This window comes from Dendrobates tinctorius, unplaced genomic scaffold, assembly GCF_039654945.1.
Source record: "Dendrobates tinctorius isolate UK_male_01 unplaced genomic scaffold, ASM3965494v1 ptg000030l, whole genome shotgun sequence".
Taxonomy (NCBI): Eukaryota; Metazoa; Chordata; class Amphibia; order Anura; family Dendrobatidae; genus Dendrobates; species Dendrobates tinctorius.
This window is the reverse complement of record NW_027361698.1, coordinates 26616044-26632253: the sequence shown is the minus strand read 5'-3', so window position 1 is coordinate 26632253 and position 16210 is coordinate 26616044. Positions and strand designations below refer to the sequence as shown.

Below are 16210 nucleotides of genomic sequence, written 5' to 3'. Positions count from 1 at the left end.
GGCACTAAGACCCAGTGTACCTGATACAATCAGAGCCTGCACAGCAGAAACTGCAGCTGTTGCCGGCCAGGAAACAGCTCCTCCTGTGAGACATCAGCGCCATACACTGCACAGACAGGCTTTGCCACCTGCCACTGTGCAGTCTGTCAGACAGGGGAGCTGTCATTGTGCTGCTCTCTCCCTCACACCTCAGATACGGCTAGATGTCTGCCAGTGGGCCCCTGCATGTGACTGGGCCAGGGGCAATGGCTACCTCTGCCCCCCGAGTAGCTACGCTACTGTGGAGGACTATAGTGAGTGTATTATACTATATGGTGGACTATAGGGACTGTTTTAAACAATATGTAGGACTGTGGGATGCATTATGCTAAACAAGCAAAATACTGCCTATTCATTGAGTGATTGGATTGTTTGTGCCAAAACAAAAATCATTGTTCTCAGCAGCACATTACCTGGTGAAAACTGCAGATATGCTGCTGATAACATGGTACTGTGTGAGGACAGACTGATCTACTAGTAATCGTTCTGTGCCCATCATCCTTCCTTAGGTGGTGTAAAGAGGCCGGGAAACAAGTGTCGAACGTCTTCAATATTGTCAATGACACTCATTTAACGGTCTGAACTCAGCGCGTGTGAATACATCCAAAATACAGAGTACATAGGGACCATTATTACTGTGTAGGGGCAAGAGGGGACACTTTTATTGTGTCAGTCACAAAAGGGGGGCACTATTACCATACAGGTCAAAGAGAGGGCATTATTACTGTCTAGGGCACTAGTTATAGCACTATATGGTTTGTGAAGAGATGGAGAATATGACGAGCTACCTGGAAAAGCAGTAATTTCAAAGTGATCTCTGTGTTTACAGGATCAAGTTATGGATGCAAGAAGAGTTCACAGCGGTTTGGGCCAAATGAAAAAGAAAAGGTAAAATGAATGACTACGATCATTGAGAACGTTACTTGTGAGAACCTGTACGGTATACACATATATGGTCTGCAAAGCACTGATGTACAACTGAAATTACCATTATATGGTCACTATATGGTGATAATATCAGTTCTAGATCAGTGGTTTTGGTTAATGATCAGTATGGCGGTATTTTTACTACTGTACAGTATATGCTGGTAATATGTTGCTATGGTCTGGTGGTATTTGTTTTATTGCAATATTATTATTACATTATTATTATTGAATCTTATAATATACTGTATTATTGTAAACATAGGTCTTTTAGTAAATCTTGATTTCCTGCAGGAAGGGTAATATAAGTAATAGAGACCCCTATCTGGGGAAGGGGATGGAGCCGACATGGGCCTCTGTGCTTTAAGATGCCAGGGATGAATTTTAGTGTCAGTCCGTCCCTGGTTTCAGCATCAAATATTTTTTCCCGGTCGCTCTGAACATTTCCTGCTGACTTTGTAGAACATTTCACAAACATTGTTCCTATGTCACACGGGAATGACAGAAGCAACTTGTACACACAGATCTGGATATAACCAGTTTGTTTCCAGGTATTTAACGGAGGGCAAAGACCAAGAGCCTGATAGTGTCACAGACATGTGAACAACTGTAACGCTAAGGATCAAGGTTCCAGCAGGTAAACAAGAAATTGTACATTTACTTCATTATGACCTTTACAAGTGGTATATCTCATATGAAAGACAGAGCCAACAACTTGAACTTCTTTGTGCTTAGAGTGCAAACATAAATGAATTTCCATTTCACAGCAGATCTAGGTATTTTATATTGAAGTTGCAACATATATTAATACACACAAGAATAGACATCATGGTGAATAATACATAGAAACATATTTAACCTAATTAAATTAGATCATGAAATTTTTTCCCCTTAGGCCGGGGTCACACTGCGTTATGGCAGTCCGTTAGACATAACATAGTAACATAGTTTTGAAGGCTGAAGGAAGACCTTATGTCCATCTAGTTCAGCCTATTTTTAGTGCAGCTGTTCTGCATTGTTGATCCTGGGGAAGGCAAAAAACCCACAGAGTAGAAGCCAATTTTCTCCATAGGGAAAAAAATTCCTTCCCCTAAGCTGGGTCAACCATCTACCTATAATATTCTGTTATTCGTAACCTTCTATACTGTAACTCACAAGAAAAGCATCCATTCCTTTCTTAAATTCATTCAGTGAGTTGGCCATCACCACTTCCTCAGGAAGCAAATTCCAGAGCCTCACTGCTCTTACCGTGAAGAACCCTCTTCTATGCTGGTGCAGAAATTGTCTTTCTTCCAAACGAAGAGAATGCCCCCTTGTTCTTGTCACAGTCCTTGGTACAAACAGTTCATTGGAGAGATCTCTGTATTGCCCTCTGATATACTTGTACATACAGTGGGGCAAAAAAGTATTTAGTCAGTCAGCAATAGTGCAAGTTCCACCACTTAAAAAGATGAGAGGCGTCTGTAATTTACATCATAGGTAGACCTCAACTATGGGAGACAAACTGAGAAAAAAAAATCCAGAAAATCACATTGTCTGTTTTTTTTTCATTTTATTTGCATATTATGGTGGAAAATAAGTATTTGGTCAGAAACAAGCAATCAAGATTTCTGGCTCTCACAGACCTGTAACTTCTTCGTTAAGAGTCTCCTCTTTCCTCCACTCATTACCTGTAGTAATGGCACCTGTTTAAACTTGTTATCAGTATAAAAAGACACCTGTGCACACCCTCAAACAGTCTGACTCCAAACTCCACTATGGTGAAGACCAAAGAGCTGTCAAAGGACACCAGAAACAAAATTGTAGCCCTGCACCAGGCTGGGAAGACTGAATCTGCAATAGCCAACCAGATTGGAGTGAAGAAATCAACTGTGGGAGCAATAATTAGAAAATGGAAGACATACAAGACCACTGATAATCTCCCTCGATCTGGTGCTCCACGCAAAATCCCACCCCGTGGGGTCAGAATGATCACAAGAACGGTGAGCAAAAAACCCAGAACCACGCGGGGGGACCTAGTGAATGAACTGCAGAGAGCTGGGACCAATGTAACAAGGCCTACCATCAGTAACACACTACGCCACCATGGACTCAGATCCTGCAGTGCCAGATGTGTCCCACTGCTTAAGCCTGTACATGTCCGGGCCCGTCTGAAGTTTGCTAGAGAGCATTTGGATGATCCAGAGGAGTTTTGGGAGAATGTCCTATGGTCTGATGAAACCAAACTGGAACTGTTTGGTAGAAACACAACTTGTCGTGTTTGGAGGAAAAAGAATACTGAGTTGCATCCATCAAACACCATACCTACTGTAAAGCATGGTGGTGGAAACATCATGCTTTGGGGCTGTTTCTCTGCAAAGGGGCCAGGACGACTGATCCGGGTACATGAAAGAATGAATGGGGCCATGTATCGTGAGATTTTGAGTGCAAACCTCCTTCCATCAGCAAGGGCATTGATGATGAAACGTGGCTGGGTCTTTCAACATGACAATGATCCAAAGCACACCGCCAGGGCAACGAAGGAGTGGCTTCGTAAGAAGCATTTCAAGGTCCTGGAGTGGCCTAGCCAGTCTCCAGATCTCAACCCTATAGAAAACCTTTGGAGGGAGTTGAAAGTCCGTGTTGCCAAGCGAAAAGCCAAAAACATCACTGCTCTAGAGGAGATCTGCATGGAGGAATGGGCCAACATACCAACAACAGTGTGTGGCAACCTTGTGAAGACTTACAGAAAACGTTTGACCTCTGTCATTGCCAACAAAGGATATATCACAAAGTATTGAGATGAAATTTTGTTTCTGACCAAATACTTATTTTCCACCATAATATGCAAATAAAATGAAAAAAAAAACAGACAATGTGATTTTCTGGATTTTTTTTTCTCAGTTTGTCTCCCATAGTTGAGGTCTACCTATGATGTAAATTACAGACGCCTCTCATCTTTTTAAGTGGTGGAACTTGCACTATTGCTGACTGAATAAATACTTTTTTGCCCCACTGTATATATTAGGTGTCCCCTAAGTCTTCTCTTTTCTAGAGTAAATAGACCTAATTTTGATAACCTTTCTGGGTATTGTAGTGAACCAACTCCATTTATCACTTTAGTAGCTCGCTTTGAACCCTTTCAAGGTCAGTAATGTCTTTCTTGAGCACCGGCATCCAAAATTGCACACAATACTCCAAGTGTGGTCTGACGAGTGATTTGTACAGAGGGAGAATTATGTTTTCATCTCGTGTCCCCAGACCTCTTCTAATGCATCCCATGACCCTATTTGCTTTGGTGGCAGCTGCCTGACACTGGGCACTCCAATTTAGCTTCTTATTGACTAAGATGCCTAACTCTTTTTCCATGTCTGATTTCCCCAGCAGTTTCCCATTTAGTAAGTAATTATAGCATCTGTTTCTCCTTCCCATGTGCATAACCTTACACTTATCTGTGTTAAACCTCATTTGCCATTTTTCAGCTAAATTCTCCAATTTACTCAAATCTGTCTGTAGTTGCAAACTGTCCTCCTTTGTGTTAACTACTTTACATAGTTTTGTATCATCTGCAAATACTGACATTTTACTGTGTAAGCCTTCCACTAGATCATTAATAAATATATTAAATAGTAGGGGGCCCAATACAGAACCCTGTGGTACCCCACTAGTAACCCAGGCCCAATCTGAGTATGCCCCATTAATAACCACTCTTTGTTTTCTATCACTAAGCCAGCTACCTACCCATCTACAGACGGACTGTGTTACACCGCGGCATAACGCGATGTAACGCAGTCCGTTAACGCTGCCTTTAACCCCCATTATCGGGTGCATCGCTAACGCATGCCATAATCGCCATGCGCTAGCGATGAGCCGTCATTCTGTGACAGAGCCTCGGACGCGGGCTGCAGCGTCTGAGGCTCCGTCACCGCTAGCGCAGATGAATCATCTGTGCTAGCGGTATAGCATACCGCGACACGATAGTATGGAGCACAAAATTGTCACACAGTGTTTAAAGGGAATATATCAGCAGAAAATGACCTATTGTTTAACTCACGGTTTTCTGTTAAATGTATTTTTTTATGGCAATTTTTATTTAAAAAAAAAAGATCTTTTGCAATTTTTACACTGGTCAAAGAGCTATTTAAGACATTTATAGCCTGATTGATCAAGACCAGTATTGTCCACACCAGCCTCGATGAGGGTGTGTGCTGGAGTCAGAAGCTTCTTGTTCATGATGAGGTACATGCTTCTTCATGATTCTGGGGCATCTGACAAGTGGCGTATGCCTCTGTGCGCTATGCCAGGAATCTCACTCCACTCAGATACTGGAATAAGATATGGAATACCACAGCGCATCATGAATTAAACAAGCTGTGGCGTCCTGTCCTCTCCATGTCCTGTCACTCCCCATCTCTGCTCATTTCAGCGCAGCTTGGAGATTCTCATGTAAAGTCCCAAAATTTAGGTGAAACTTGAAGTCCTTTACAGGATACTTTTCAGAGATCTTATTATCATCACAAGCAAGTTTACACCTCTATACAAAGCTAATAACAAAGTATTCACCATTCACAGCAGTGGATGTCCACTGCACACCTCTGTTTCACAATGGCTTTTCCACACAATGATCAGATGCTTCAATATGAGTCAGTCTATTGCTGCTAAAAAGAACAAAAAGAATGAGTCTAGAATAACCTCAATTACCGTTGTGAAAAGATTTCTATTTTTATTCATGCAAATCATAATATGAAAATATGAAAAAAATACATTAAAATAAGAAAAAAACTACATTTAGCACAAAAACCTGATTTGAACAGTATGTCACATTCCCTTTAATTAGAATTAGTCCAGTGCTATGGGTGTGCCAGCCTTCTTGTGAGACATCATGTTTTTACTAATGACAGACCTTAGCAAACTATGTAATGGTAGCAAAGCCAAGGATAGGTTGGCAATGTTTTCACTCCTCCATCACATTATGTAATTTGAAGTTTTGTATCATGGCCACTATGGTAAAGTCCCCAGTAGAGTTGAGCGACTTTTGTTTTTTTAGGGTCGCGTTTCGTTTCGTGAAACCCGACTTTTCCAAAAGTCGGGTCGAGCAAGATCGTCCGATTATAGGGAAAAGTCGGGGTCGTCCCGAAACACGAAACCCAATGTAAGTCAATGGGGAATAAAAGTCGGCAGTGAGAGGAGGACAGGAAACACACCTACAGTGCCCATTTGAATGCCAAGAGCATCAATTCTTCTTACTTAAGCTTGTCAACCTTAATTAACTTCATAATACAAGTTACGCACTGAAAAATGGGGGTTATTTGGCTAAAGTTGTGGGGGGGGAGGGCTGGCTGCAGGTTTTCATGTGCCCTGGGCGAAAGAGCGCCCCTTTAACACATACCACAACTCATCATGCTCCGATACGGCAGAGAAATAGCGGTATAGTACAATGAAAAATACCTCACTTTTTACATCTCATGATGAGGCCCATCTATTTCTCCATACAGAATCATTGGTCCCATATAATGTTTGAAACAGTATATGATGAGCTCCACATAATGCTACAGTATATGTTGGTCCCCATGGATGAAGCTCCACTGTCTTATGGGCCCAAATAATGCTCCAAACATAATGGGCCCCATTTCTAATGCTCTAGTGTATAATGGGCCCTGTAAATGCTGCTCCAGTGTCTGATGTCCACCTTTGGAATGTTCCAGTGTATGGTGGGCCCCATCTATCATTCTCCAGAGTATAGTGCTCCCCAAAAATTGCTGTCCCAACATTGAAAACAATCAAATAAGTCTCCTCGCTAGGGAATCCCTGTACTTGTCTGGATTCCTCGTCGTCCCCATCTTCCATCTCACTGCACAGTATTTCAACTTTGCAAGTGCTGTGATCCTGGGCAAGCAGGGGGGGCCCACTCGTTGGCGACGGCACTGGCACAGGGCCCCTGATAGTACGGTGGTGTGTCTGATGGCGGGTGGGCCGAACCTGCACTTTCATCTGCAGCTTCCTCTTTGTCACCGTGTAAGATGGAACTGTATATGGGAAGGGTAACCTGAGTTTCATCAGGGTCAGATTCAGGTCGTGTAGCGTGCGAGGGGAATGTAGTGGTCTGGGTCAATGTACCAGCAGATTCATCGAGCAGTGGCTGGGCATCAGTGCACTTGTGTCGCCCCCAGGAGTACGGTCGCCACAGTGGCATTACCTTCTTCCTAGGGAGTGTGATGTCATGCTTGGGAGCAACGAAGGATCTATCTAGCAGGTTAACTGATTGGGCGGCGTTATTCCCACGAGTCATGACCCTCCAAACAGCGTTCATGAAGGCAAAGTGTTTGTTTTACGTGGGCAGTATGGTTGCAAAGCTGAACCTTAAAGGAATGTCCAGAAGGGCACCACCAGGAGTGGAGCCTACGGTTAAATTCGACTCCACCTGGGAAACCTCAACCATGCCAGCTACAGAACAGATGCACACATTGCAAGCTTAATTCCGTTAACGAACGAGACTCCGTCATGCCCCGCGGTCCGAGTCTGGCTTACTAGAGGGACACGTGAGGCTCTGGCACATGAGATTGGCCAATAACTGGTGTGTCATGCCCTTACATGTCCGTGGCTGCATGTGTGCTACACTGAAAAGGCCAGCGTTTGTCGCTTACAGGTGCAGATAACCCGCTGAACAACGTTAGTGATGGGGATCACTGATTACAATTATTACCCGCGAACAATGATTTCCCAGTAAGTGCAGGTCAACCGCAGTTCCGGAATTAGGCCTAACCGTCATTCCTGAAAAAATGAAAAACTTACGTGTGCAAACCACAGGTGCTGTAGCTTGCTTAACAGCTCGCCAGCCGTTCTCACGCCCAGTATGGATTACACGTGATTGCACAAAGGTGAGAAAGGGTACCGTATCCCCAGATAACATGTATGGATAGCGTACACATTCAAAATATATGTCTATACATCAGGAGGCAGGCTCAGACGGTGTTAGGCCCAGTATGGATTGCACGTGATTGCACAAAGGTTAGAAAGGGTACCGTTTCCCCGGATAACATGTATGGATAGCGTACACATTCAAAATATATGTCTCAGGAGGCAGGCTCAGACGGTGTTAGGCCCAGTATGGATTGCACGTGATTGCACAAAGGTTAGAAAGGGTACCGTATCCCCGGATAACATGTATGGATAGCGTACACATTCAAAATATATGTCTCAGGAGGCAGGCTCAGACGGTGTTAGGCCCAGTATGGATTGCACGTGATTGCACAAAGGTTAGAAAGGGTACCGTATCCCCGGATAACATGTATGGATAGCGTACACATTCAAAATATATGTCTATACATCAGGAGGCAGGCTCAGACGGTGTTAGGCCCAGTATGGATTGCACGTGATTGCACAAAGGTTAGAAAGGGTACCGTTTCCCCGGATAACATGTATGGATAGCGTACACATTCAAAATATATGTCTCAGGAGGCAGGCTCAGACGGTGTTAGGCCCAGTATGGATTGCACGTGATTGCACAAAGGTTAGAAAGGGTACCGTATCCCCGGATAACATGTATGGATAGCGTACACATTCAAAATATATGTCTCAGGAGGCAGGCTCAGACGGTGTTAGGCCCAGTATGGATTGCACGTGATTGCACAAAGGTTAGAAAGGGTACCGTATCCCCGGATAACATGTATGGATAGCGTACACATTCAAAATATATGTCTCAGGAGGCAGGCTCAGACGGTGTTAGGCCCAGTATGGATTTCACGTGATTGCACAAAGGTTAGAAAGGGTACCGTTTCCCCGGATAACATGTATGGATAGCGTACACATTCAAAATATATGTCTCAGGAGGCAGGCTCAGACGGTGTTAGGCCCAGTATGGATTGCACGTGATTGCACAAAGGTTAGAAAGGGTACCGTATCCCCGGATAACATGTATGGATAGCGTACACATTCAAAATATATGTCTCAGGAGGCAGGCTCAGACGGTGTTAGGCCCAGTATGGATTGCACGTGATTGCACAAAGGTTAGAAAGGGTACCGTATCCCCGGATAACATGTATGGATAGCGTACACATTCAAAATATATGTCTCAGGAGGCAGGCTCAGGCGGTGTTAGGCCCAGTATGGATTGCACGTGATTGCACAAAGGTTAGAAAGGGTACCGTAACCCCGGATAACATGTATGGATAGCGTACACATTCAAAATATATGTCTCAGGAGGCAGGCTCAGACGGTGTTAGGCCCAGTATGGATTGCACGTGATTGCACAAAGGTTAGAAAGGGTACCGTTTCCCCGGATAACATGTATGGATAGCGTACACATTCAAAATATATGTCTCAGGAGGCAGGCTCAGATGGTGTTAGGCCCAGTATGGATTGCACGTGATTTCCCAAAGGTTAGAAAGGGTACCGTTTCCCCAGATAACATGTATGGATAGCGTACACATTCAAAATATATGTTTCAGGAGGCAGGCTCAGACGGTGTTAGGCCCAGTATGGATTGCACGTGATTGCACAAAGGTTAGAAAGGGTACCGTATCCCCGGATAACATGTATGGATAGCGTACACATTCAAAATATATGTCTCAGGAGGCAGGCTCAGACGGTGTTAGGCCCAGTATGGATTGCACGTGATTGCACAAAGGTTAGAAAGGGTACCGTATCCCCGGATAACATGTATGGATAGCATACACATTCAAAATATATGTCTATACATCAGGAGGCAGGCTCAGACGGTGTCAGGCACAGTATGGATTTGACGGCCCAGACTACACAGCGGAGGAGCAGGGAGAGGTAAAGATTGCAAATGCTGGGGCCCTGCCCAAGCAAGGGGGGCCCACTCGTGGGCGTCGGTACTGGCACTGGGCCCCTCATAGTACGGCGGTGTGTCTGACGGCGGGTGTGCACCACCACCGTCAGAGACACTTGATTGCACTATGAAGGACCCTGTACCAGTGCCCGCGCCCAAGAGTCGGCCTACCCACCTGTCCAGGGCAACGGCACTCGCACGGTGTCGTGCGCTAGGTGGTGACCCCGGCCATGGGGGGGAGGCAGCACAGTTAGGGAGTTTTAGAAAGTGGCATATGTTGATGTTGGACATTCAGCTGATGCAAAAGGTGAAATAGGTGAAGTCCCAGGAAGAGGTGGACCAAAGCAAGCCATTTTTCTGTCACCCTATGTGTCATCAGAGGAAGGTGGGACAAAATCCTTGGAAACCCATGCGTGGTTCATTTTAATGAAGATTAGATCATCCACATTTTGGGTTGACAGACGGGTCCTTTTTTCTGTCAGGATTGATCCAGCTGCACTGAAGACTCTTTCCGATAGCACACTTGCAGCTGGGCAAGCGAGCTCCTGTAAGGCATATTGTGCCAATTCAGGCCAGGTGTCCAGTTTAGCGGCCCAATAGTCAAAGGGGAATGACCTGTGTGGGAGAACATCGATATGGGAGGAAAAGTAGTTTGTAACCATAGTTGACAACTGCTGTCTCCTGTCACTTTCCATCGATGCAGTATTACCAGTTGTGTGAGCGGTACTTGAAAAATCAGTCCACAACATTGTCATGAAACCCCTGTCTCCAACGCCACTTCTGCTGTGTGCACCACAAACACCTCTGCCAAGCTGCCCCCGGCCCGTACGGCTCGTGTGAGAACCATCACCGCTGCTGTGTGCTGGGAATGCCTCAAGCAACCGATTTACCAGAGTTGCTTGTTTATTAGCCAATATTAGGTCAATGTTCTCCTGTGGCATGATGTTTTGTAATTTGCCTTTATAGCGTGGATCCAGGATGCTGGCCAACCAGTAGTCATCATCGTTCATCATTTTGGCAATGCGTGGGTCCCTTTTTAGGATCTGCAAGGCATAATCTGACATGTGGGCCAATGTTCCCGGTGTCAATGATGCACTGCGAGTGCTGGTTGGAGGAGCACTTTCTGGCAAATCCACATCCCTCCAGTCACGCACAAACCCTGTACCAGACCTTGCCACGCCAACATTTTCACTTGCCCCACGAGATGCATCCTCCTCCCCTAAGTAATCATCCCCATCATCCTCCTCCTCCTCCTCTTCTTCCTCCACCTCGTCCAGGAGAGGTCCCTGAGCAGACAATGGCTGAATGTCATCAAGGATTCCCTCCTCCTCTTCCTCCTCATCAACATTGGCTGCAGACGCCTGCTCCTTAAGGTGCGTCAAAGTTTGCATGAGCAGACGCATAAGTGGGATGCTCATGCTTAGGATGGCGTCGTCTGCGCATACCAGCCGTGTGCATTCCTCAAAACACTGAAGGACTTTACAGAGGTCTTTCTGCTTCGACCACTGCACACCTGTCAACTCCATGTCTGCTCTCAAAGTGCCTGGCCGTGTATCCTCCCACAAATACATTATGGCCTGCCTCTGCTCGCACAGCCGCTCCACCATGTGCAGGGTGGAGTTCCACCTTGTTGCAATGTCGATAATGAGGCGGTGGTTGGGAAGGTGGAGCAATCGCTGCAGCTTCTGCATACGAACGGAGTGTACAGGCGACCGGCGGATGTGCGCGCACAGTCTTCGCACCTTCTGGAGCAGGGCTGTTAACTCCGGATAATTTTTGAGGAAGCACTGCACCACCAGGTTCAAGGTGTGAGCCAAGCAAGGTATATGGCTGAGTTTTGAAAGGGCTATGGCTGCCACAAAATTACGGCCGTTATCACTAACTACCTTGCCTGCCTCAAGATGTACACTGCCCAGCCATGACTCAGTTTGTCGCTTCAAGTACTCGGCCAGCACCTCGGCGGTGTGTCTGTTGCCCAAACACATCATCTGCAACACAGCCTGCTGACGCTTTCCACTAGCTGCTCGATAGGGGGACACATCGTGTGCAACAGTGGCAGCTGCAGATGGAGTGCTCGTACGACTGCGCTCTGTGGACGAGCTTTCGCTTCTGGAGGAGGAGGAGGAGGAGGGTCGAACGCCTACAGCCAACTGTTTCCTATACCGTGGGCTAGGCAGCACTGTCCCACCACCGCTGTCCCCTGTGGACCCTGCATCCACCACATTAACCCAGTGCGCAGTGATGGACACGTAACGGCCCTGGCCATGCCGACTGGACCATGCATCAGTTGTGAGGTGCACCTTTCCGCTCACTGACTGCTTGAGTGCATGGACAATGCGGTCTTTCACATGATGGTGGAGGGCTGGGATGGCTTTGCGAGAGAAGAAGTGGCGACTGGGTAGGTCATAGCGTGGTACTGCATAGGCCATGAGTTCGCGGAAAGCTGTGCTTTCCACCAACCGAAAGGGCATCATCTCAAACGAGATTAGTTTGGCAATGTGGGCGTTCAAACCCAGTGTACGCGGATGAGAGACTGAGTACTTTCTTGACCTACTCATAGTGTCTGGGAGGGTGAGCTGGACTTGAGAGCAGCATATGGTGGAAGTAGCGGTGGACAGGGCGGACTGAGAGAGGGTTGATGATGGTAATGGAGTTGGTGTTCTTTCTGATGGCCTAGAATCAGTCTTTCGTTGATATAACAGTGGGATTCCCTGACTGCTGTGGCCTTGCAACGACACCTCAACATTTGCTGCTGTGCTAACCGGTGGGCTTACAGTGGGGGAAACAATGTAGCGTTGCTGACTACCTTCGTTGTGATCAGTTGCACATGTGGCACTTGAGGTTTGGTGTTGTGTCCACGCTTGCAAGTGCATGCTGGTTAAATGTCTAAGCATGCAACTGGTATTCAAATTTTTCAGATTTTTCCCTCGGCTAAAGGTCTTTGCGCACTTCTTACAGATAACCTTGGCCTGATCATGAGGATTTTGTTCAAAAAATTGCCACACTGCACTCTTCCTACTTTGGCAGACATTTTGCGGCCTAGCACGCTGTGATCTTTTGACCCTCTGGACAAGCTGTCCAGCAACTCTTTTGATGTTTGGAACCTGTCTTTGGAGTGCTCCGGGCCTGCCAGATAACAGCTGCTGTGATGTCGATGTCTGCTGTGGATGCTCCTCATCTGAGCTATTGGAAGCAGCACCCTCTTCCCCCAATGGATGCCAATCTGGGTCAACAACTGGGTCATCCATCACCTCCTCTTCTATGTCATGTGCACCTTCCTCTGTGTCACCGTGTATGGTGGTATAGTGTGCGGGAAGGGGCACCTGAGTCTCATCAGGGTCAGAATCTGGCTCTGTACACTGCGAGGACAATGTAGTGCTCTGAGTGAATGTACCAGCAGAATCATCCATCAGCGGCTGTGCATCAGTGCACTCCATGTCAGATTCATCTTGGCCTGGGTAATTCACCATTTCACTTGATAATCCAGGCATGGTATGTGAAAACAGCTCCATGGAGTAATCAGTAGTATGGCCTGCGTCATCCTTCAATCTTGGTTGGGGTGAAGGACACAAGGAAAGGTGTGGTTCATGAACATGAACCTCCAATGACGACTCAGTGCTTTTACTTTTTACAACTGAAGAAGAGGAGGTGATAGATCTGGAGGCTGAGTCAGCAATGTAAGACAAAACTTTTTCCTGATGCTCTGGCTTTAAAAGCGGTTTGCCAACTCCTAGAAAACTAAGCGTTCGAGGCCTTATGTAGCCAGACGATGACGCAGGCTCAACACCTCCTGCATTCGGTCCTATTTTGCTCTTGCCACTACCATCAGATCCACCACCAACACCATCATTACCAGCTGCCAACCCCCGCCCAATTCCACGGCCTCTTCCACCAGCCTTCCTCATTTTTGGTAGAAATGTAGACAAAATCCAACAAACTATATAGTAATGTAAAACAAGGTACAAGGTGTCTATAGGACAGGGGAGATTTTGAATTTCTGCAGACACTTGTGGACACTGGACACTTTTGGATTGTGTGAGGCCCAATGAATATCTGAGCGCTATGTGACAGGCTCGATGGCACAGCTGTGACCAAAGTGACTAGAGGATAAGGGAGATTTTGAATCTCTGAACACACTTTTGGACACTGGACACGTTTGGATTGTGTGAGGCCCAATGAATATCTGAGCGCTATGTGACAGGCTCGATGGCACAGCTGTGACCAAAGTGACTAGAGGATAAGGGAGATTTTGAATCTCTGCACACACTTTTGGACACTGGACACTTTTGGATTGTGTGAGGCCCAATGAATATCTGAGCGCTATGTGACAGGCTCGATGGCACAGCTGTGACCAAAGTGACTAGAGGATAAGGGAGATTTTGAATCTCTGCACACACTTTTGGACACTGGACACTTTTGGATTGTGTGAGGCCCAATGAATATCTGAGCGCTATGTGACAGGCTCGATGGCACAGCTGTGACCAAAGTGACTAGAGGATAAGGGAGATTTTGAATCTCTGAACACACTTTTGGACACTGGACACTTTTGGATTGTGTGAGGCCCAATGAATATCTGAGCGCTATGTGACAGGCTCGATGGCACAGCTGTGACCAAAGTGACTAGAGGATAAGGGAGATTTTGAATCTCTGCACACATTTTTGGACACTGGACACTTTTGGATTGTGTGAGGCCCAATGAATATCTGAGTGCTATGTGACAGGCTCGATGGCACAGCTGTGACCAAAGTGACTAGAGGATAAGGGAGATTTTGAATCTCTGCACACACTTTTGGACACTGGACACTTTTGGATTGTGTGAGGCCCAATGAATATCTGAGCGCTATGTGACAGGCTCGATGGCACAGCTGTGACCAAAGTGACTAGAGGATAAGGGAGATTTTGAATCTCTGCACACACTTTTGGACACTGGACACTTTTGGATTGTGTGAGGCCCAATGAATATCTGAGCGCTATGTGACAGGCTCGATGGCACAGCTGTGACCAAAGTGACTAGAGGATAAGGGAGATTTTGAATCTCTGCACACACTTTTGGACACTGGACACTTTTGGATTGTGTGAGGCCCAATGAATATCTGAGCGCTATGTGACAGGCTCGATGGCACAGCTGTGACCAAAGTGACTAGAGGATAAGGGAGATTTTGAATCTCTGCACACACTTTTGGACACTGGACACTTTTGGATTGTGTGAGGCCCAATGAATATCTGAGCGCAATGTGACAGGCTCGATGGCACAGCTGTGACCAAAGTGACTAGAGGATAAGGGAGATTTTGAATCTCTGCACACACTTTTGGACACTGGACACTTTTGGATTGTGTGAGGCCCAATGAATATCTGAGCGCTATATGACAGGCTCGATGGCACAGCTGTGACCAAAGTGACTAGAGGATAAGGGAGATATTGAATCTCTGAACACACTTTTGGACACTGGACACTTTTGGATTGTGTGAGGCCCAATGAATATCTGAGCGCTATGTGACAGGCTCGATGGCACAGCTGTGACCAAAGTGACTAGAGGATAAGGGAGATTTTGAATCTCTGCACACATTTTTGGACACTGGACACTTTTGGATTGTGTGAGGCCCAATGAATATCTGAGCGCTATGTGACAGGCTCGATGGCACAGCTGTGACCAAAGTGACTAGAGGATAAGGGAGATTTTGAATCTCTGCACACACTTTTGGACACTGGACACTTTTGGATTGTGTGAGGCCCAATGAATATCTGAGCCCTATGTGACAGGCTCGATGGCACAGCTGTGACCAAAGTGACTAGAGGATAAGGGAGATTTTGAATCTCTGCACACACTTTTGGACACTGGACACTTTTGGATTGTGTGAGGCCCAATGAATATCTGAGCGCTATGTCACAGGCTCGATGGCACAGCTGTGACCAAAGTGACTAGAGGATAAGGGAGATTTTGAATCTCTGCACACACTTTTGGACACTGGACACTTTTGGATTGTGTGAGGCCCAATGAATATCTGAGCGCTATGTGACAGGTTTGATGGCACAGCTGTGACCAAAGTGACTAGAGGATAAGGGAGATTTTGAATCTCTGCACACACTTTTGGACACTGGACACTTTTGGATTGTGTGAGGCCCAATGAATAACTGAGCGCTATGTGACAGGCTCGATGGCACAGCTGTGACCAAAGTGACTAGAGGATAAGGGAGATTTTGAATCTCTGCACACGCTTTTGGACACTGGACACTTTTGGATTGTGTGAGGCCCAATGAATATCTGAGCGCTATGTGACAGGCTCGATGGCACAGCTGTGACCAAAGTGACTAGAGGATAAGGGAGATTTTGAATCTCTGCACACACTTTTGGACACTGGACACTTTTGGATTGTGTGAGGCCCAATGAATATCTGAGCGCTATGTGACAGGCTCGATGGCACAGCTGTGACCAAAGTGACTAGAGGATAAGGGAGATTTTGAATCTCTGCACACAC

The 16210-nt window shown here is 46.2% G+C and overlaps 1 long non-coding RNA gene across 2 annotated transcripts in view; it reads left to right on the top strand.

The window, feature by feature from the left end:
- The first annotated feature begins 760 nt into the window (after positions 1-760).
- The window catches only part of LOC141086169 (uncharacterized), a 73744-nt gene continuing 58294 nt past the window's right edge, over positions 761-16210 (top strand). For both annotated transcript variants that reach the window (XR_012231527.1, XR_012231526.1), the window contains exon 1: positions 761-927. This is a non-coding gene — a long non-coding RNA (uncharacterized lncRNA). The remainder of the gene's footprint in view (positions 928-16210) is intronic.